The sequence below is a fragment of the Neofelis nebulosa genome, chromosome 8 (genome assembly GCF_028018385.1).
Source record: "Neofelis nebulosa isolate mNeoNeb1 chromosome 8, mNeoNeb1.pri, whole genome shotgun sequence".
In the NCBI taxonomy this organism is placed as follows: domain Eukaryota; kingdom Metazoa; phylum Chordata; class Mammalia; order Carnivora; family Felidae; genus Neofelis; species Neofelis nebulosa.
In genome coordinates, this window is record NC_080789.1 from 32,912,515 (window position 1) to 32,936,998 (window position 24,484).

Sequence of the window (24,484 nt, forward strand, 5' to 3'; positions counted from 1 at the left end):
TGACTGAGTCAGCTAGGTTATGCCCTTCCCTCCATTGTTTATACTTAACAGGGACATAAATGTAACAATTAGGCATTTATCATAGAGTAAGTCATGTTATATTAGTTCCTAAATTATGTTTAGCTTTAAACATACTTCATTACAAAATCCCATAATTTTTTCAAGAATAGCGCCTTGAACATGGTTAATAAATGAAATGTTGCATGTAACATGAAGAAAGAAATAATTTACACTTTTATTTTTTTCATTAAATTAACATATATCAATGGCCGAATCATTAGAAAAGTTGCATGTAATATGCTGAAAAATGTCCCTACAAAAGATATCCATGATCTGATTTTTGGAACCAATGAATGTTAACTTACATGGCAAAAAATCAATAATAATAAAATAAAAAATCTATTTATGGTTATAATTAAGGATTTTGAGATGGAGAGTTTATCCTGGATTATTCCAATGTACCATAAATGCAATCACAAGTATCCCTATAAAAGTGTGTCAGAGGGAGATTTAACATGCACAGAGGAAAAAGCAATGTTAAGATGAAGCAAAGAAGGTTTTAATGATTCTGGCCTTGAAGGTTAGAGTGATATGGCCACGGCTTAAGGAATGACAAAAGCTACCAGAAGCAGGAAGAATCAGGTAAGTAATTCTTCTCTGAATCCTCCAAAAAGAGGGTGACCTCACTGACTTCTGCCTTGAGTTCAGCCCAGTGACACTGACTTTGGATTCATGGCCTCAAGAAGCGTGAGAAAATAAGTTTCTGCTGTTTTAACTCATCAGTTTGTAGTCATGTGTCACAGGAGCCATAGGATAGGACCACATCATGCAACTGCATATTTGATAGATAAAAACACATTGAACTCAGTTCATTCATTTAACCGACTCTTAACAGTGAGCCTAACACCAGTCATTGGAATCGATTCTGTCGGTAAGAATTATCAAAAGCATGATTCAAGTTGTTAGGTTACTCACATCAAATTAGACAAAGTTCCAGTAGAGGGCATGGGATCAAGAACATAGGTGAAGGAATCTACTTAACCAAGAAGAAAAGATTATTTCTTCAGACAAGACCTAAAGGAAACAAGGAAAGATAATTAAATCATTAAGAATGGAAAAAGGGGCTTTGGGAGATATCCTGCCTGGGTACAAATCCTACTTCTAAAACTAATCTATTAACTTATCTAAAACTATAAAAATGAGTGTATTAAGTATGCCTATACTATAGAGTTATTGATGTAATAACTTTATAATATTAACATAAAATAATGTGGCTGCCTTATAGTATTTATTAAATGTTGGAAATTGTCATCATCAAGATTTTGAGTAAAAGAAAGATCAACATGTTTGTTAGTAATAATTAATGATTTCAACAGGTATTCTTAAGCCAGGTTTGTTTTTTTTTTTAGTGTTAGAAACATAAGGAAATTAAAGTTTAGTAAATGAGTGAAAGTACTTATTTGTGCGTAACAGTGGCTACAAAATGGTTGGCATGCGGGGTGCCTGGGAGGCTCAGTTGGTTAAGCATCTGACTTCGGCTCAGGTCATGATCTCACTGTTCAAGGGTTCGAGCCCCACATCGGGCTCTATGCTGACAGCTCAGAGCCTGGAGCCTGCTTCAGATTCTGTGTCTCTTCTCTGTGCCTTCCCCACTCGTGCTCTCTCTCTCTCTCTCTCTCTCTCTCTCTCTCTCAAAAACAAGTAAACATTAAAAAAAATTTCAAAATAGGTGGCATGAATATTTCCACAAATATTAGTGATAATGCAATTATTGGAAATTAGAGTCAGTCACAAATATAAAGTCTTATGAATTAGGCAAAGTTAATAAATAAGGAAATTAGGTTAAGAAGGAAGGAGAAATATACCCTTTTCTTCCAATTTTTGATTTGTGGTAATATATAGACATGTAAAGATCAGATTCTAAGTACTGTAGTCTTCATGGTTAATAGGATCTCTGCTGCAACTACTCAGTTCTGCCATTGTAGTAGAAAAGCAGCAATAGACAATATATAGGCCAATGAGGACATGTGTGTAAAACCATTTTATAAAAGCAGGTGGGGAGCTGGATTTGTCAACCCCTGATCCAGATAATCACGTGGCATTGGGAAGACTTACAACCTTACTTTACTTTAACATAAAGATTTTTAAAATATAGAAAATTATGTCTTCCTTGTAGAGAGTTACCTTTCTTGGTGATATGGTTATACATCAGAAATACTGGCACAAACTCCAAAACGATTTTGGACTACTGAATCAGATTCCAGGTGGTACTTATAGTTCTGTTTTACTGAAAAACTTCATAGAGATCTGATGCAGCCAATCCAACATTAGCCTAACAGTTCACTGAAATGATAACAGTAAAATATTTATTCTGGAGCCTATCATAATATGAATGTTCAAAAGTTAACAAGAAGCACGTTTATACTGTGGAAAATAGACTCAAAAAATACCAAGAAAAGCTCTGAAGAGAAAGTTTGCAGACTGGCCATATTAGGGGGCCAGAGGTAATAGAAGGCAAGAAAGATAGTTCCTTTTATTTTGGTCAGGCCTGGAGAGTTAAAGAGCCAATTTAATGAATGTGCCCTGGGTATGTTTTAGCACAAGTTTAATAGATTTATCTTCTTTCTCTTTCTCTCTTGAGTATAGTATCCCTCTCCTAGGAGCTTGGGGCATAATTCAGATATAGATACTTCAAATTCTCAGAATACATCCATTTTCTCATCTCACTGTATCTGGGTACAGTGTTCTTTCTTTTAAAATCACCTTTATTCCAGTTGTACACATTTATTTAGCAAAATTCTATATATGTTTCAAGACATGAGTCAATACTATCCTTGACAATAATCTCCTATCATGGTATAGTCAGTAGTTTATTATGGTAAGTATCATTCTGTTAAAATTATATATATATATATATATATATATATATATATATATACACACACACACACACACACATACAATATTATATTAGAATATAATATAAATGGTGAAAATACACAATGGTGCCCCTCCATGACCCCCCCCCGTCCCCACACTGAAGCTAAAGCAAATGATGTGTATCAGTCTGTACGAGGAATTACTAACCAACAACACCTAATAAAGACTGGTCTACATGACTACATTTTAGCTGCACTGTGCCTCAGATACTGAAGATAAACTTGCTCACACATTTGACTATGTCCTTCTTTGAGTGTCTATAGTAAGGTAATGACTCCTAAATCAACAGGGTTGGGGGTGAAGTATTGATGCCTGCTACAACATGATTTAACCCATAACACGTGGTGCTAATTTGAAGACACCCATCACAGAAGGCTAAACATTGCATGTAGACTGAAAGTAGTGGTTGCTGGAGAAAGAGAGTGAGAGAATATGTTCTGAAATTAGATAAAGGTGATGCATGCATGGCTATGGACATGTTAGAAAACCACTGAATTGTGCACATTAAAAGGATGAACTGTACAATATATCAATTATAGTTCAATGTAGCTGTTATAAAAAAATCAGAGAAAAAGAGTGTGGTGCATGATCAGACAATAGAACAACTGGTTAAAATCCGGAATACTGTGCAAAATAAATGGCATGTAGCATCCAAAGTTCTAGATATCTCCTCATTAGTTCATGGTGCCCTCTACATTTAAAATAAACTTTTAAATGCTTATTTATTTTTGAGAGAGAGTGGGGGAGAGGACCTGAAGCAGCCTCCACTCTTACAACAAGAGACACATGCAGGGCTTGAACTCACTAACCGTGAGATCATGACATAAGACAGAGTCAGATGCTTAACTGACTGAATCCATCAAGGCACCCCAAAAGAAATTTGTGAAAAATACATCACATTTCACTGAATAATATATCAAAAATCCTATTTTCCCAACAACATAATAAAAAAACTATTAGCAATTTGTCCTATTTGATTTAAGACTTTTAATATGTAAAAGAAATGAAATGTCACATAAACGTGAATGCTTTTCAACCAATAGCCTGGATCTATATTCCTATTTTGTTGGAAACCAGAATTTGAATGAATAAATAAATAAATAAATAAATAAAATGTTTAAGTTACTTCATTCTCGAAATATTTTTGATGCTCTATTGGGCCATAGAAAATGCAAATTAGTCACCAATTATTATCATTAATATTTTCAAACTGCCAGTTAAGATGCATGCTTGCAAAGTATAAAAATAAAATGCTCATTTAAAAGTTAAATTAGTAAGTTGTGCCTGGGTGGCTCAGTCGGTTGACTGTCTGACTTCAGCTCAGGTCATGATCTCAGGGTTTGTGAGTTCAAGCCCCAAGTCGGGCTCTGTGCTGACAGCTCAGAGCCTGGAGCCTGCTTTGGATTCTGTGTCTCCCTCTCTCTCTGCCCCCCCCCACCCCCGCTCGTGCTCTGTCTCTCTCTCTCTTTCTCTCTCTCTCTCTCTCTCTGAAAAATAAACATTAAAAATTTTTTAAAAAGTTAAATTAATGAAAACATGGATATCAATCTATATTAGGAGAGGCAATGACAGATAGATGATAGATAGATAGATAGATAGATAGATAGATAGATATAGATATCCCTTCCTACTCAAATGCCTCTTCCAAGATACAAGTTTTGGCTTTCAGGAAAAAAAGGGAGAGCCTCAAGTTCTTTTTGCTTTCTATCTCATCAACTAAATTTTTGAGTTGGGAAGAGAAAAATGCCAATATAATATACCATAATGTAATATGATATGATACAGATAGAATAGATTAGTTGAAAAATATTGTCTGCACTAGGCTAAGATATTTGAATGCAAATACTTTAGACATGTAATAAGACATGTAATATGCTATTCTCAATTTTTTTAAATAATGAGATTTTAAGAACATTTAAGAAAGTGAGTGCATAAGGAAGAAACTTACATGTTTAATGGAAGATTTCTGTTTCTAAAGAACTAAAACTCATATAACATCCATAATCAGGTTTTAACATCCAGGGTCCTTGAATTTGTATGCAGTACCTATATAGTGTCTTATGGACTGTTGAGATATAAAAATTAAATATAATCAAAAATATTTTAAGAATAACTTAAGCTTTTATTCTTTCAGTGAACTTGAAATTTAATAGGTTAAAAAAATACCTCAGGGTTTGAGGAAAGCATATTTTGGTGATTTTGTAAAGGATTAATCAGAGAAGCAAAAAAGATTTTTGCATGGAATTTGTGTTGATTATTTTGATGATCTTAACATATTTCCCTAAATAAACTGTCAAGACAAATTTAAAGGCCAGATTTCATTTTTAAAAAAGCTTCTGTTTGGTTTTAGCTCAGAGGTAGAGTGCTGAAAGGAGGATCACTCTCATCCATACAACATTGCTAAACCTGGGACAAATTGCACATCAATTACTTTTTTTGAACCCATCACAATTAGCTTGCAGTGCAATGAAGTAATCTGAAACCTTGAGAAAGAGAGCCACCTTCAGCAACAAAACAAAACAAGACAAAAAGAAAAAAAAAGCAGATCCCTGTCATGTGCTTACTTGAAATGGATAAGAAACACAGATTAGGTTATTTTAACATATTTGTAAAGACGGATATCAATTAGACTAGTGTGGACACCCAGTGGGCTACAGATATGAGGAGTTCTCAAACTTTTTCAGTTTCCCTCCATGAACCTGGGGTATTATAGAAAAACAATCGGGCAGCATCCAAAAAATCTCTTCTGGTACTGGTTGAGGAAGTAGACCAGCATCAATTCCTGAAATTTTGCCTGGATTCCACATCCTCTATTTCCTATTCATAATAAAATATTTAGTCTTCAAAGAGAAGACTGATACTTTCAGGTATTGGTGTAAACTCACTGCAGCTGATGGAAAGGAAGAAATTATAACATTTTAAATAATATCTTCCAAAAATAGTAGGGGAATAAACAATCTCCAACTCACTCAAAAGTCAACATTTCCTTTCAGAAATGCCATTCAGAACCACTTAAAGAAAAAGAAACATTAGACAAATGTGACTTATGAGAATAAATCAAGGGGAGGAGCCAAGATGGTGGAGCAGCATGGAAATTCTCTGCTTCTCTCGTCCCTGAAATGCAGCTAGATCAGCACCAAACCATTTTTTACACCTAGAAAATTGATCTGAGGACTAACACAACAATATGCATAACTTGAGCCACAGAACTTGGCAGGTACACAGCATGGAGAGGTGAACTGGGGGAGAGAGAAGCCACAGGGGGTAGGGAGCTGTTTTTGTTTGTGGAGAGAGGATGGAGATAGAGTAGAGAGTATAGGAAAAACACTCTCCCTGAAAGCAGCTAGAGAGAAAGAGAAAGAGTGGAAACACTAGCAAGGAACTGAACAAGAAAAGGAGAAAGGAGATGGTTCCAATACTGTTAGGACTCTATAAATGGGAGAACTTAGTCAGAAACTCTGCAGCTCAATACCTGGTCTGGGCTCTGGTGGGAAGGGTGAATCCCCAGGAGCAGACAGCAAGATCCAAGGGGTCCTCAGGCCACACGGGGAGAGGCAGTTCCCCTACCGGGAGGACATTTGGTAGAGGCCATGCAGCCTTCCCCCAGGCAAAGGCCCCAGTGGACCCCAGACAACAGCCACATTAGCTGTTGTTGGAACAAGGACACTAAGGAGTGGTGAAGCCAGGCACCAGATGTGTGTTGTGATTTACCATAGTCCCTGAACCGCCACTGCTACACAGTTGTGTGAAATTTTTCTGGGGTGGGCTGGTACCTGGCTGCAGTCTTCAGGTTTCTGCAGCAGCACAGTCATATGAGCATTCCCAGGGGTGGGCCAGAACCAGTCCATTGCTTGGCAAGATCCTTCCTCAAAGGGTCAGAGAAGGTTCCAGCTGCAAGGCCCTCAGAAGTGAGGGGTTTGGAAACACAGGCCCATCTGACATAAAACTCAGGAGGGAGGTTGCTCTAGGTAGACTGACAGCTTGGTCATGGACAGTGTAGAAGTGGAGAGAGGAAAGAAGCTGGAGACAAAGGAGGGGTGCTTGATTATCGGTTAGTAGGAGCACAGAGTTCTGATGCTAGAGACAGGGAAACTGGGTGATGCCATTTTCACCTCTCCCATGCAATCACATAAACACTTGTGGCACCACACCATTCCACCCCAGTAGGCTAAGTACTGCCACATTGTGGAGAACAGAGCTGTTACACCAAGCACCATCCAACTGCACCAAACAAGCCCTACAGGACCACCACAAGTGTCTCTGCCTACTTAGCTTGTGGAGTATAAAGTGTTTCATAGCTTGACTTCTAGGGGATACTGGATGTGATTTCATTTGATTTCATTCTTTTTGTTGATCCATCTATTCATTTTTTTTTCTTATTCTTGGATACAAAAAGAGAAAAAAAAATATTTGTGCTTTCCATTTTTATAAAAAAAATTTTTTTAATTTTTTCTACTATATTACTTTTTTGTAATATTTTTAGTCTATTTCACTTTCTTAATTTAATTTTATTCTAATTTCTGTATACATTAGGAAAATTTTTAAAGTTTTCTTACTTTTTTTCTTTTTTTTTTTTGTCTTTTCTTTTCTTTCCTCTTCTCTATTTATCAAGCTGCTTTCAACAACCAGACCAAAACACACCTAGGATCTGGCTTCCTTTATTTGATTTTTTTGTGTTGTTTTTAATTTTTAAAATTTAATTATTTTATTTTATTAATTCTGTTTCTTCCTCCAAAATGATGAAACAAAGGAATTCATCCCAAAACAAAGAACAGGAAGAAATGACAGCCAGAGACTTAATCAACACAGATATAAACAAGATGTCTGAACTAGAATTCAGAATCATGATAATACGAACACTATCTGGGGTTGAAAACACCAAAGAATCCTTTTCTGTGGAGGTAAAAGAAGTAAAATCTAGTCAGAACGAAATTAAAAATGCAATAACTGAGACGCAATGTTTAATGAATGTCCTGGTGGCAAGAATGGATGAAGCAGAGCAGCGAATCAGCAAAATAGAAGACAAAATTACAGAGAATAGTGAAGCAGGAAAAAAAAAGGAAAACTAAGGCAAAAGGGCACAATATAAGAATTAGAGAACTCAGTGACTCAATAAAAACGAATAACATCCGAATCATAGGGGTCCCAGAAGATGAAAAGAGAAAAAGGGGTACAAGGTTTATGTGAGCAAATCATAGTAGAAAACTTTCCTAACCTGGGAAAAGACATCAACATTAAAATCTAAGAAACACAGAGAACTCCCATTAGATTCAATAAAACTGACCATCAAGTAGGGATATCATAGTCAATTTCATAAGATACACAGACAAGGAAAGAATTATGAAAGCAGCAAGGGAAAAAAATCTTCCCTTAATCTACAAGGGAAGACAGATCAGGTTCACAGCAGACCAATCCACAGAAATGAGGCAGGCCAGAAAGGAGTGGCAGGATATATTCAATGTGCTGAATCAGAAAAATATGTAGCCAAGAATTCTTTATCCAGCAAGGCTGTCATTCAAAATAGAAGGAGAGACAAAGAGTTTCCCATACAAACAAAAGCTAAAGGAGTTTGTAAACACTAAACCAGCCCTGCAAGAAATTTTAAGGGGGACTCTCTGTGGGGAAAAAAGATGAAACAAACAAACAAACAAAAAGACCAAAAACTAGAAAAGAGCAGAGAACACCACCAGAAACTCCAACTCTACAGGCAACACAACGGCAAAGTTCATATCTTTCACTACTCACTCTCAATGTCAATGGACTAAATGCTCCAATCAAAAGACAGGGCAACAGGGGCACCTGGGTGGCTCAGTTGGTTAAGCGTCCAACTTCAGCTCAGGTCATGATCTCACAGTTTGTGAGTTTAAGCCCTGCGTTGAATTCTGTGCTGACAGCTCAGAGCCTGGAGCCTACTTCACATTCTTTGTCTCCCTCTCTCTCTCTGTCCCTCTCCTGCTTGTGCTCTGTCTCTGTCTCTGTCTCAAAAATAAAATAAACATTAAATTTTTATTAAAAAAACATAAGGTAATAGAATGGATAAGAAAACAATATGTATATATATGCTGTTTAGAAGAGAACCATTTTAGACCTAAAGACACCTATGGATTGAAAGTAAGGGGATGGAGAACCATATAGCATGCTAATCGTTGCCAAAAGAAAACCAGAATAGCCATACTTATATCAGACAAGCTAGAATTTAAAATAAAGACTGTCACAAGAAATGAAGAAGGGCATTATATCATGATTAAGGGGTCTATCCACCAAGAAGATCTAACAATTGTAACTATTTATGCCCCCAATGTGAAATAACCCATATATACAAATCAGTTAATCACAAACATAAAGAAAGTCATTGACATTAATACCATAATAGTAAGGGAATTCAACCTCCCACTTACAACAATGGGCAGATCTTCTAAGCAGAAAATCAACAAGGAAACAATGGCTTTGAATGACACATAGAACCAAATGGACCTAACAAATATATTCATAATATTTTTTTCCTAAAGCAGCAGAATACACATTCTTCTCGAGTCCACATGGAACATTCCCAGGATAAATCACATACAAGGACACAAATCAGCCCTCAAACAAGTACAAAAAGATGAAAATCATACCATGCACATTCTCCGAATACAACACCATGAAACTCGAAAAAAAAAAAAAAACACAAGAAAAACATTGGAAAGACAACAAATACTTGGAGACTAAAAAGCATCCTACCAAAGAATTAATGGGTTAACCAGGAAGTTAAAGAAATTAAAAAGTACATGGAAACAAATGAAAATGATAACACCACAGACCAAAACCTCTGGGATGCAGCAAAGGCAATCATCAGAGGGAAGTATATAGCAATCCAGGTCTTCCTAAAGAAGAAGAAAGGACTCAGATACATAACCTAACCATACACCTTAAAAAGCTGGAAAAAAACAACAAATAAAATCCAAAACCAGCAGAAGAGAGGAGATAATAAAGATTAGAGTAGAAATCAATGCTATCAAAATAAAAGAAAAAAACAGTAGAACAGATCAATGAAACCAGAAGCTCGTCCTTTGAAAGAGTTAACAAAATTGTTAAACCCCTGGTCAATTTGATCAAACAGAAAAAGGAAAGGACCCAAATAAATAAAATCAAGAATGAAAGAGGAGAGATCACAACCAACAGCACAGAATACAAACAATAAGACAATATTGTGAGCAATTACATGCCAATAAATGGGGCCCTCTGGAAGAAATGGATAAATTCCTAGAAATATATAAACTACCAAAACTGAAATAGTAAGAAATAGAAAATTTGAACAGACCCATAACCAGTAAAGAAATTGATGAAAAATCCCCTCAAAAATCAAGAATCCAGTCCTGGATGGCTTTCCAGCAGACTTCTACAAAACACTTAAAGAAGAGTTGAAACCTATTCTGTAAAAACTGTTTCAAAAAATAGAAATGGAGGGAAAACTTCCAAACTCATTCTATGAGGCCAGCATTACCTTGATCCCTCCAAACAGACAAAGATCCCACTAAAAAAGAACTACAGACCAATTTCCCTGATGAACATGGATTCAAAAATTCTCAAGAAGATACTAGCCAACTAGATTCAACAACACATTAAAATAATTAATCAAAAACAGTGAAATCTTGCCATTTGCAACAATGTGGATGGAACTAGAGGGTATAATGCTAAGCGAAATTAGGGAAAGACAAATATCATATGACTTCAGTCATATATGGAATTTAAGATATAAAACAGATGAACATAGGGGAATGCAAGCAAAAATAATATAAAAACAGGGAGGGGGACAAAACATAAGAGACTCTTAAATATAGAGGGCAAACTGAGAGTTGCTGGAAGGACTGTATGTTGGGTTATCACTAAATGGGGAAGAAGCATTAAGGAAAACACTTGTTGGGATGAGCACTGGGTGTTATATGTAGGGGATGAATCACTGGATTCTACTCCTGCAATCATTATTGCACTATATGCTAATTAACTTGGATATAAATTAAAAAATAAAAATAAACTTAAAAAATAAATGCAAAAAACCCTTGTGCATTTATTTTTCTGTAGAACTTTATTATTAATATTTGTTGTTCTAACAATACATAAAATAATTTGTTGACAATTGTATTGGGGTTGCATGATGTAAAAAAATACATTAATCAGTGAATCACAAGATTTTTGCATAGATGTACTTAAGGAAATACATTAACCAGATATATTTTTACGTCTTTATGATGTTGAGTAAACTTATCTTGAACAAAGAATGGCTTTCCATTTGTTCAGATATACTCCTAAGCATTATAGTTGTGTGTTTTTTCTCATACAGATGTCGCTCACTGAAAAAAAAATCCCTGGCAGTGTATGTTATTATTGTTCTTTTATATTTTTATTTTATTTACTTTTTAAAAATTTGTTTTATTGATTTTTAGAGAGAGAGAGAGAGAGAGAGAGAGAGATTGAGAGAGAGGGAGAGAGAGAATCCCAAGCAGACTGGCTATCACTGTGGAGGCAGAGATGGGGCTCAAACTCACAGTGAGATCAATAGTTCTATGCTTAACTGCCTGAGCCACCCAGGCGTCCCTAGATATCTTTTTCTTTTACACAAAACCTTAGTGGTGAAAGTCTTGCTCTTTTGGTGCCCCATTTTTACTGCTGCTTTAAATGGAGTTTCTGTTCCATTATATCTTGTAACTAGATGTGTAAATGAAGAAAGTAGTGCTTGGCAGGAGAAGAAGCTGTGGTATGATGCAGGCATGACAAAGCTTCATCCTACCTGGTGGGAGCTCTGTAGCAAGGATCGCCTCTGATAGGAAGGCAGGGGAGATGGTTCTCCGCAGCTGAAGGTGTTGAAAGCAACAGCTTGTCTCACTGCTTCATTCCCTACAGCTGGGCCACCAGTATGTGAGAGGGGATTTGAGCAGTGCATCTCTACCACAGCTGGAAACTGTTATTTCAAGCTCAGTGAGAAAGCTGAGTGAGAACAAGAGAGAGCTCCTTTGGAGCCCAGGGGAACATTTAACCCAAGCAAGAGGCAGGAAAGTCTGAAAAAGTAGAGTGCGAAGAACATTAGGAACTGAAGTAAGTTTTGGAATTTTGTCAAAAATCTAAGGATTCATGCTAAGGGTTGAAAAATGTGAATTTCTCTGGCAAATGATTTATTTTGCAAGTTTTGGCTGTTCATTTTAAAATGAAAAAGAATGTTAGAGTGGATTGTGGGTTGAAGTGAGAAAAGTTGTTTTCTAGCATATTTTAAAAAATTGAGTATATTAAAATATTAGGAAATGGGTCCAGAGTAAAGGAATAAGTTAAATATGTAAAGGAAAAGGGAGCTAATTTATCATAAGAAATCTTCAAAGAGCCCCAGGGCACATATGGAATAATTATTTTTTTTCCATATGTGAGAAAGAAATTGGAGGTTTTTAAAGAACTCGGGGAAGCCCAACTCAGAGTTGTGAAGATTTGGGCACAAAGATAACAAGAGAAATACCAAGATATCTGGGCTTCATTGAAAACCCACTTAGGCTGGACTCACAAAGGTATAATAACATCAGTCTAGAGCTGTGTTGTCCAATATGGTAACCAGTGGGTATATATGTCTATTTAATTAAAAGTTAAAACAATTAAAATCATAATTCAGTTCCTTAGATGCACTAGTCACAGTTCTTCTACTCAATTGGACAACCAAGATATAGGAGATTCCATCACTGTAGAAAAATTCTATTGAATAGTCAATATTAGAAAGTTGGGTAATTTGTTTGTAAATAGTGTTCAGCAGCCAGGAGCAACTGCTGAGAGTACATACATTTACATGGTCCCCGTTCTGTAGAGAGCAGGAGATGGATGCTAAAACAAAACAAAATGGTGGCTTGTGAATACCAATCTGGATATAAAAAGATAAGAACAGGAAAGGGCTGATACATAGTTACTCTTAGAGATGTCCAGGACTTTGGCATTTGAAGAGGAGGAGTCTCAGAGTGAAAGACCCAGAAAAATTGTATCAGAGGGAGGTAACTCTAAGATTTCACAGGTAGCAGATTCTTGGCGAGGACAAAGCTCAGGGTGTGCTGGAAGTAGAATGGGTTTGTAGATTCATTCACTGGGAGAGCCAGGAAATATGGTGCTGGACAGATAACACAACTTAGATGCTGAAGTCACATATAAAGATTTAAGTTTGTCACGGGTAGGAAAACGGTTCGTTAAATGACAGAAATGGGGAATAACAGGAGTGATAGAGCCAAGTAACAAATGAAGCAAAAAGAAATAGGGATGGAGAGACATATGGGTTTGGAAACTAACTTGAGATTAGCTTTATGAACCAACCATACTGGTTATATTTTAGTACACCATTGTCATATTATTGTTATTTTTCCTACATATGAATGAAAAGGTAGCAAAATAAGATTGGAAGTTTGTAAGCATGGACTTAGATAAATCTGAGCTTCAAATATCAGTTCTGTAGCATTTACCAGTCATTTAATTTGTGGTAACATTATATAACTTCACTAAGTTTCCTTTCTTCCTTTTTGAAACAGAAATTGTAAAGCTTATCTATCTCCAAGAGCATCATACGGATTCAACAAAATGATGCATTGACCCATCTTCTACTTAACCTTCTTTCTTTTCCCACTGTATTCTGGCCACACAATCAATTTTAACCCTTGAACATGTCATATTCATTTTTAACCTCAAAGCTTTTGCATTTCTCTGTCAGCTAAGTTTCATCTGAAAAAGGAATCAGTAGGATATATATATATATATATATATAATCTCCAAAATATTTAGGACAGATCATCAGGAAGGGTAGGCTGGAAATTCTTGCACATGTGTTGGAGCTATAATCTACGGGTGAAATTTCTTCTTCCTAGTGGGGAAAAAAAAATCAGTTCGGCTCTTGAGTTTCTTTAATTTGTTTGGATTAGGCCCACAGAGGTAATTGAAGATATTCTCCTTTATTTAAAGTTAGCTGGCTATAGATGGAATCATATCTACCAGATGACTTTTCAGCAAGACCTATATAGTGATTGATCAAATGACTAGTGTTTAATTGAACAATAGCATAACCAAACTGACATGTAAAACAGATCACAGCTCCTTAGTCCAATGTCTGGAACACTTTCCCTTGCTCTTCTTGTTCCCTCCGATTACGGACCTAGGTATATCCCGCCCCCCTCGTCTTTTTTTTTTTTGACTGCCTTGTATGATATACCTTCACTTATTATGTGACTCAGAAACCATGTTTATTTTATATTTGTGACACTTTTGTTCATTTGTTTCATTTATTTCCTGTCTCCTACACTTGCCTTAAAGATATGGATCATGCCTGTTCCCTTCGCTGCTGTATACCACATGTCTCACACTGAATTTGTCACACAGCACATAGAATATTTATTGAATAAAATATCTGGAAAAGATAAACATTGAAATAACTATAGTTTCCAATTTTCTCCATGAGCTACACTTCATTTTATAATTAATAAATGAGTTAATGGATTATTTTCCTATTTTTGCTTCTCTTACAAAATTATATTTGTAGATTTTCTTATTTACTGGCTACATATACACACACATTTACCAACCTCCTCTCCACACACACCAAGACACATGTGTATGAAGGTAGCTTACTTGAAAATTTATATTTGTTTATTCCATATTGTTATAAAATGCAATGCATTAGATTTCAAAATTTGTGGTCATTTATAAGTTGACAGTCTATTGTATATTTATGTTTTAACATTCCATAAATGTGATTAGGTTATGCCATTTTTAATGTACAATATACTTTGTTCATTTTTCTTTTTTGCTTGTCTTTTCCCTTTAGCCAATATTTACCATTCTACTCCTATTCACTCCTGGAATGTGTTCTTAGTATATTTATTCATGTTTATGTAATTATAATCAAACATGTATAGGATTATAATCTATGCTGAAACTTGTTTTCTCAGTAAGACCTTGTAGAATTAATTGATATAGTTCTAACTCAGTCTTAATAGTCTTAATAGTCACATAAGAATATATGGTACAGATGTCCTACTTTTTTTGAGCACTTTCTCTATTTGTGGGCATAGGCTCTGTTTTTATATCTTAGCCCTTCGATCAGTTCTTCAGTACACAACCTGGCAATTTTTATTACTTCTATTTCAATGGGATAGAACAGAGAAATGATTGAGGGTCAGAGATAGCTTTCCAAACAAGCCTTATCAATTCACATTCCAGCTGATAATGATCTCTAAATTCTTGTCAAGAGCTATAGATCTTATAGTTCTTTTATTTTTTTTTTCAACATTTTTTATTTATTTTTGGGACAGAGAGAGACAGAGCATGAACGGGGGAGGGGCAGAGAGAGAGGGAGACACAGAATCAGAAACAGGCTCCAGGCTCCGAGCCATCAGCCCAGAGCCTGACGCGGGTCTCGAACTCACGGACCGCGAGATCGTGACCTGGCTGAAGTCGGACGCTTAACCGACTGCGCCACCCAGGCGCCCCGATCTTATAGTTCTTTTAATTTTTATAGGTCTGATTAATGTAAATTGATATATTTAATGTTGAACATTTGGATTAGGTTAGCAACTCTATTCATATCATTTAATATTTAATTGTCCAATTGTAAATACAAGTAAATCTAAATGTTTTTGATTGAAGAGATGCTTTTAAAATATTTTTTATTTCTGCTTAGGAATTTTGAATATCCCTTTGGTTATTGGATATGTCTCAGGAAAGATTGTGGTGTTAAATCTGTCATGTCCCTTAAGAGTACTCTGCGTCCACGTTGGCATGTGATGAAGAAAAGCTAGATGGCTACATGATCTTTATAAACTTACTTTTTTACTGATTTTTTGAAGACATAAAATTTAATTTACTTGAAAACCAGACTACTTTATGTTAAATCATAACTGTATTATATACATATACTGTATTAAATTGTGGGTTATTTTGAAATCTACAATGCATATAGACAGAAAAATATCACTTTTATGTGAAATGGAAACATTTCTAAAACCAAGAAAAGCCAAAAGGAAAAAAAAGTGGTCACTAAAGACAACTAAAGTTTCTGCTGATTTTTGTTTCTACTTTTCCTGGCAGAAGTATGTCTGCACTAGCATTGAACTTTTTAACGTTAGTGAATGTATGTATTGTAGGAATAATAAATTGCATGAATACTTGCTTTGTTTTAAAATGCATATGCGTTTAAAGATTAAAAATCCTTAAACAAAGGATGATCATGTTCCTCAGTTCTGAACATAACATTATGCATCAATTTCATTAGGAGATATTAGGCTTATAGCTGAACTTGAGTATTCATTTATTTTCTATACTAAGTTCATTTCTCTTTAGAGTGTCTTTTCAGAAAATATAATTTTTAGAACATAGTAATGTTGAAAGGTTACATCCAAGAACACATTTTGTTGTTAAATGAGACTATTGTATATTCTTTTCATTTAAAATATAAGATACATGCAACATGTCAATGGTGTTATAATGCTTCTTTGTATCATATACTTAAAACCAATTTGTTATTATTATTTTTTTTTATTGCACAGGAAATGGACTAGAAATAGACTTGGTCAATTTACAAGGTCTCATTTCACTTAGAAATTTCACATATATTTCAGCCACTTTTATTGACAATAGCTATAGTTGAGTTTCTAATTGTGTTTAGAAAATGGCTTAAGGTAATCATACAGTGTGTCTGAGTTTCTATATTTTATCTACCTCCCATCCCAGGGGTTAATAATTGATATGCAAATTCACTGTAAGTTTTGATTAACTGGAATGGGCCAAGAGGACACTGTAGATAATACAGTGGTGGAAGAGGATGTGAGATTTGGAGATAAAAATAAGGATGATATAAAGGTTGGTTTTTGTGTTTGGCTCTCTCTGAGCTGGAGTTCCCACAAACTAAAAGATGACATAATGGTTTAAAACTGTGAAAAGGGCCACATAAGAATGTTAGGAAGGGTCTGGTGCTGAAAATTGTATGTCTTGAGTTATCTTTTGTGGCAGAAATAATTTGCTCGTCAGTATTCTAGAGTAATAAATGTGGGCCAATTATGTTTGCTTGAGAGCCTTACTAATTGTAACTGGAAGAATTTTAGCAAACTTACCAATGTTAAAGTTTTTTTTAAACTTAAAATGATCTGTAGGCTAAATCATGTTTTTTTTTTCCCCAATATTGTCAACTGGAGTGCATGCTAATGATTATTTTGCTAGTTGTAAGGATACAAAATGTTTAAAGTATGACCTCTAGCCTCAATAAAAATGCAGTTTGTTAAAGGTATTCAAAAGATAAATAAGGCCATCCAAAAGGAAAACTGAGGAATGAGGTTAAAAAAAAAAGAGAAAAAAAAGGAAGGAATGCAACATTTATATTCATACAAAAGGCAAAATGTAAAACCAGTTTTCATAATACATATTTAATTATATTTTTCATGGTTCTAAAAGTCACAGGTTTGTTTTCTTTTTTCTTTTCTTTTCCTATTGAGTATACTCCCTAGCAAACACCTATACCACATTTAAAAAAAAAAAATTAATGTTTATTTATTTTTGAGAGACAGAGACAGAGCATGAGCGGGGGAAGGGCAGAGGGAGAGAGACACAGAATCCCAAGCAGGCTCCAGGCTCTGAGCTGTCAGCACAGAGCCTGGCGGGGGTGCAGGTGCGGGGCTCAAACTCACAAGTGGTGAACTCATGACCTGAGCCGAAGTCGGACGCCCAACCGACTGAGCCACCCAGGCATCCCACACCTATACCACATTTTATGCATGAAGTCTTACCTGAGTATTTATAGCCTACATTCTGTCCTCTTTCTAGATTCCTTTTCTTTCTTATTAAATAATTCTTTTTATAAATTTCACTACCTCAATTTTTATACTCCAAAATTTGTTAATGTGAGATATCAATATCTCTGAATGTATGTCCACAAGTAAATGTACTACATATATAGTCTTTCACTGAGAGAACACTTCAAAACAAAACCTTACCCAGTTGTGAGAGTTCAGGGTCTAGGACAGAAGGAAATCTTTTAGATAGGTGTGCCTTTCAACCCTTTTGGTATCACATTCTGCTCTTCTGGCAAGTGTCAACATAGAAAACTTGAAATATTACTATATAGACACATATCATCTGTCATGTATATTGGTAGGTTATTGAAAATTCTGTGTTTATCTGGGTCACAATCCCTGTGGTGGATATCTAATGCATAAATTTGTATTGACTGCATACACTGTGTTTTCTATGAGGATGAGTAAAGAAAGACCTATAATAAAGCATTTTTAGTGCTAAAATGCTGCATCAGGCACCCTAATTTGCTGCAAATAAGACTAAATTAGAGTTTAAAATGAGAACATTGCTACCCTGTTCTTCTGGTAGCAATGCAGCATCCTAACAGCATGTAAGCCATCACAAGATTTAGAGCTCAACTCAATCAGTGGCAACAAAATTAGAAATAAATAGAGGAGGATCAATACAAAGCGTTGTCTGGAATAATGAAGCAGCCCTTGGCTGGAAAAATCTATTTTATTTTTCTTCTTTTAGCTAGGTGTTCTGCAAATATCTGACCTAGCTCAATAGGAGAAAGTGAGTCTACTTTGTTTGTAAAGACAAAGACGAGTCAATAATAATACTATATATTATGTATAAATATAAACACATATATATGCATATATTATATATATTTTTAACATGACGTGGCAGAACAATAGAGCATGTAGGAACCAGTTGCATGGCTATAATTAATGCAGACTGTTAAACAGCATTTAATATATCTACCATTTGGTATGTTATTAACCAGTCTCATTGTTATTTCTTGAATGAATCCCTTCAAGTTTCAGAGTTCAAGATATTATTTTGGCAAAACTACCTACAGAAGGAGCTTCTAATACATTTTAATATCAAGGTATGTGGTATACCTTGGTAAAGCAAAAATAATAACCAAAGAATAATAACCAGTCATTACGTTCTGAGATTCTTAAAGTGCTGAATCCAACCTGTTTGCTAAGGAGTTTTGAGCTATCTTATGAAGGAAGTACTGGTTTCTTCTCTCATGTGATCAGGGGCGAGCATATAGCGGTAATGTGATTTGTCTGAATATCAGCACCAGCTTCGTCCTGATAGGTCAGCATCAGTGCTTAGTGGGAAGAACAAGCCCTTTCTTTGGCATTATTGGGGAATTGGGGTCTGATCCTTATGGCGGCAACTGCATGATGGAGACTTTGAGCGGCAGATTTTACTATATCACCCTTCCTGTTTGGTACAGAATCACTTTCCCTTTGATAACAGAAGTGGCAGTGTAGTCTTTTGTCTAAGACTTACAGTTGACCAGATTGAATTTTCTTAAGCCATGAGCCTAAGCCAGTTTCCATAACATTTCAAAGATGGAAAATACCTTTTCTAGCAGGCCAGCCAGAAGATGATCAGTCCTAAGAAGTTATTTATTTCCCTTCAATATCTTTGTTTGAAAATGACTTAGAACACATTTGGGTCTTGAATATTAATAACACATCTGCTTCTTGAATATTAATTAAAATGGGAGCTGATCTGAATTTTTACCTATAAATCAGAGCTGTGGATAGATGAGACTATTCCTTTAAAAAAATGTGCTTGGAAAGCTTGAGTTACAGTATATATACCATAGCCATATATAACTTAAATTCCATTGCAAATAAAAAATTATAAGTATAGATTTATTTTTAAAAATATGTGAAAAATCTTTCCAAGTAAAGGAAGAGTAGCATCACCAATTGATATAAATGTCCTTCAACTTTTTAAGGACGTAAATGGCCAAATTTTTATTTTAAGAGGTTATTTCTTATTTCATGGGAATTGAATCTTTAGAAAAATCATGTTTTAAACTTATACTTTTATTTAAATTCAGACATTTGTAATTATAATCTCTCTATTAATCATTGAGCACATATGTTGCCTATTAAAGTATAATACCCACAGAAAAGTAATAATGAAAAAAAATTTAAAAAAAGTATAATACCCACAAACACAGTACAACCAAAACACCCCAAAACAGTAATCCTTATTGTTCAAGATATTTAAATGTAAAATATTGTCATATTTAGAGGAGAATTTTAGAACTTGTTCAAATGTTCTTTTTGAAAAGGTTAATTTTTATATTCTTTATATATAAAAGTGAGATATGAGATTTAATTCCTTTTCTTAATTTTTAATACAATATACAGATTACACTGCAATATTTCACTTTCTTTTCATTACTTTCTTACTAGACATCCACTAAGATTATATTTTTAAAAATATAAAACCTCAGATACTTTTATTTAAATATCATTATATTCAGAGCGATTACACTGAAATGGCAATGATTTTTTTTTTTTTTTAATTTATTTTTGGGACAGAGAGAGACATAGCATGAACGGGGAAGGGGCAGAGAGAGAGGGAGACACAGAATCGGAAACGGGCTCCAGGCTCTGGGCCATCAGCCCAGCCCAGAGCCTGACGCGGGGCTCGAACTCACGGACCGCGAGATCGTGACCTGGCTGAAGTCGGACGCTTAACCGACTGCGCCACCCAGGCGCCCCATGAAATGGCAATGATTTTAATGCTAAATTAAGTTGGCTTTCATTTACAGTATGTGATTTTTTTAAAGAAAGTGTTCAATGAAAAATTAACCGTAAAATGTTTTTAAGGCTACAACAGTCTCATCTGTCAATAGATCTAATTTATGCATACAAATTCAAATGAGTTTATAATTTAGTTAATCTACCAAAAACAGATGTGTAATAAGTCATTTCAGAAAATAAATACTTTGCCACTTTAATGGCTTGAAGTAATACAATCAACAAGCTTGAATCAATCGTCTCTATAGGCTGCAGGGTCTATAATAAAGGAGGAAGAATGCCCCATCTAATTACCACCTTAGACCTTTGAACGGTGAAGGAATGTCACTGGTTTACCTCAAAGGTGGATGATAATGGAAAAACTACTTCAGTTTCTGTCCCTTTGAGATGACACCTGGGACATCACTTCCTTTGGAGCTATTCAGAATTAGGTCACTGCTTGTTATCAGAATTCTTAAACACCATTTGCAGGGAATTCATTTTAACAAATAACAGCAGCATTACCCAAAGTCTTTATGAATACTCTGAAAACATGTGAAATGAAATTCAAAAGTAGATTTTTTTTCCTAGCCAGAATGTTATAATCCAGAAGTACTTTTAAATTCTCACTTAATTGGGTCCTAAGAGTCAGGTGAGGTTAAGCACCAAACAAAATTAAAGTGAAGGGAAAGGGTATTTTCTTGCTGCTACCTTTATTTTATTTATTTTTTCTTTTCTCTGTAGAATTCTTGTTTATTTTTCTTTTCTTCTTTTTACTTTTCTTTCTGCTGCTGCTGCTGCTGCTTCTGCTTCTTCTTGTAAGGGGAGAAATATACTTATTTCTACCCTTGTTGCATATTTTGGGATGAATTTACCAGCAGTCATGTGACTCCCATTTTCCCCTTATTAAATACACATCACTTTCCATCAGACATTAATTTAGTTGGTTTTTGAATTTAAAAAAGTCAGATATAAGATGAGATTACTAAAGTTCCTTGAAATATACCTAACAATCATAGTAATAAAAATATAGGCTTAATAGCAGAATGAATACATTGGAAATAAATGATCTAGAAAACCAAACTAAAGATTTATTTTCCTAAAAATTTGATACAATTCAGGACAAAGAGATGAAAGAGAAAAAAATAGAAATATAAGCTGCAGTGAAAATAAAAAGAAAAAATAGCATGTTATCAAAGAAACAATAGAAAAAGTATACTGTAGAGGAAGAAAAACGTTTTAGATTAAAAAACCATCCAATGATGAACAGAATATTAAAACCTAAGCACACAATACTAAATATTTGTAAAAAAAACCAAAACCCACAACAAAACAAATAAGTGCATACATACATATATGTATACATACTTCCATGATAGATGGGGAACTTACAAAGGTATAAGAATAAAAATATCCATAACCAACTCATGTACAATGCTTGCAGAAAGCATCATAGAAGGAATGATGAAATAGTCACTCATTCATCCATCAACAAATTTAATGGAGCAACTAGTGTCTTTTTCAATCATTGTTCTGGTTGCTAGAAATATTTTCATGAAGAAAACATAAAAATGTCCCTACTTCCCCTCTATCATCAGTCATTTTGAATCTAAGTGCCAATGGTCAAATGAATATTCAAGTGGCAGGATAAAAGAAATACCTTTTTAATATTCAGAGATTCAAGAGATTTATAAACCACAGGCTAAGTTGAAAGAATTATCAGAAAATATTACTCGGGCAAATAAAAAGGTAACCACAGAAGAGGGGAAGAAAGAGTCAGAAATTAAAAAGCATTTAGAATATCTTTTCAAATCAACACATAATATTATATGTATTTTAAGAACAAAAGAGAGTTAGCTAGCTGTTACTTTTGCTGCAAAGGAATATGAACATGACAGTTAGTAATGCAAACATGTGAAGTTTATCAAATTTATCCAGAGCTCTATTCATCTAAAATCCAGTCCATGCTGTATCCATAAAAAAGTACTACAGACCAAACTCACTTATGATTATTTATGTAGAAGACTTAAATAAAATATTATCAAGCCAAAGCTGACAATATCTTAAAAAATATTTATTTTTTAGTTTATTTTGAGAGAGAGTCTGAGCAGGAGAGGGGCAGAGAGAGAGGGGGAGAGAGAATCCCAAGCAAGCTCCACACTGTCAGTACAGAACCTGACGTGGTGCTTGATCCCACAAACCATGAGATCGTGACGTGAGTTGATACCAAGAGTCAGACACTTAACAACTGAGCCACCAGGCGCTCCCAAATATTTTAAAGTGAGATTTATTTCAGAATTCATGGAAATCCATTATATATATTAAAAATCCATTTTTATATCTACTACATAATATATAATTTATATTCTTGCCTAACAAATGTTCAACAAGCTTAGCACCTTAAAACGATATACACATACTATCTTCCAGTTTTGATGGCTCAGAAGTTCAAGCACAGCTTAATTGTTTCATCTGCTCAGAGTCTCTCCAGGCTGCAGGCAAAATGTGTCCTCTGAGGTCTGTGGTTTTCTCTCAAGATCACTTGGCATTATTCACTTCCTTGCATTGGTAGAACTGAGGTTCACTGTCTAACAAGGCCACTTCTCTCCATTTGCAGTTCACAAGCTTCTTTACATCAGAAAGAGCACATCTCTGCTGCTTCTAGTCCCTAACTTCTTCTGTTTCTAACTTCTAAACCTGCTTTTAAGTGGCTAACCTGAATAGATCAGGCCCACTCAATATAATCCCCCCCTTTTTTTATTAACTGAAAGTAAATTAGGGGCTTTTGTTACATATGCAAAATCTCTTTAAAAATTCCATGTAATGTAATGCAGTCACCAGAGTGATATCCCATTACCATTGCCATATTCCATTGGTTAGAATGAAGTTATGGACCTTGCATACACTCAAGTTGAGGGGATTGAATAAGGGCATGGGTCATTGTGGATGATTGTAGAATTATTCCCAAAATGTAATGTTATGTATTGTAACAACATATAATATAACAATATATAATAGAAATAAAAATCCATTAATATATACATTGAACCATTCATTTATCCCCCATGATATTTTAATAGAAATACAGAAAAATAACATATGATTACCTTTGTAGATTCTTAAAAGTCATTCAACGAATGTCACTCTTCTTTTTAAAATGACAATCAGTAATTTGAGATCAATGGATTTAACATGTTAGAATTAAAATACCTCAGCACCAGAGGCAGACACTTAATAGAAAAAAGGCTTAGTGGTTTTCCACTTAGAAATAAAAAAAGGATATTTTTTATCTTCACTGCTACTTAACATTATGTTGAGAGAAGATTCTCCATGGTCTTTCTGGAGATCTCAACTTTTGCTGCAGAATGTATCTCAATGGTGTTTATATAAGTAAACAGTTTTAGAATACAACCTAATGGCTCCTTGCAGGGCCAGGACAGACTTGTTTAATGACCAGGATAGTAAGGATAATCTATGTCTTTCTTTGGGACAAAGGTTGAATGAATTTACTTATTTCCTCTTTACATGATTTGGGGTTTCGTAAGTTGGGAGTTCATCAGTTGTGACACAAACCCACTGTGTGAACAATATCTACCTTGGCTGCTCTATGGCACCCCTATATAGAACTTGAAGGGTGAGGAAAACCAATCGTAATATAAAATTTATTCTACTTGCTTTGTTGTAATAAAATCCTTTGTCTCCTGTCTCTGTCAGCATCCCTTGAACTGTGGCAATATGGTTTGTAAGCTTGCAAGTAGGGTAACAGATCAGATCCTTCAAAGCTCATGACACAGTTTTGAAGATGTTAGTTACTACAATGAGGTGATACAAAGCAATGAGCAGGATCAGAATTGAAAAAAAATACATTATTTCCATATGCTTATAACTGGAATATATATCTTGGAATCTTCACAAAATCAATTATAAAGTGAAAACAAATATTAAGATAATAAGACAGGAAGATAAATATGATATGATCTCACTTA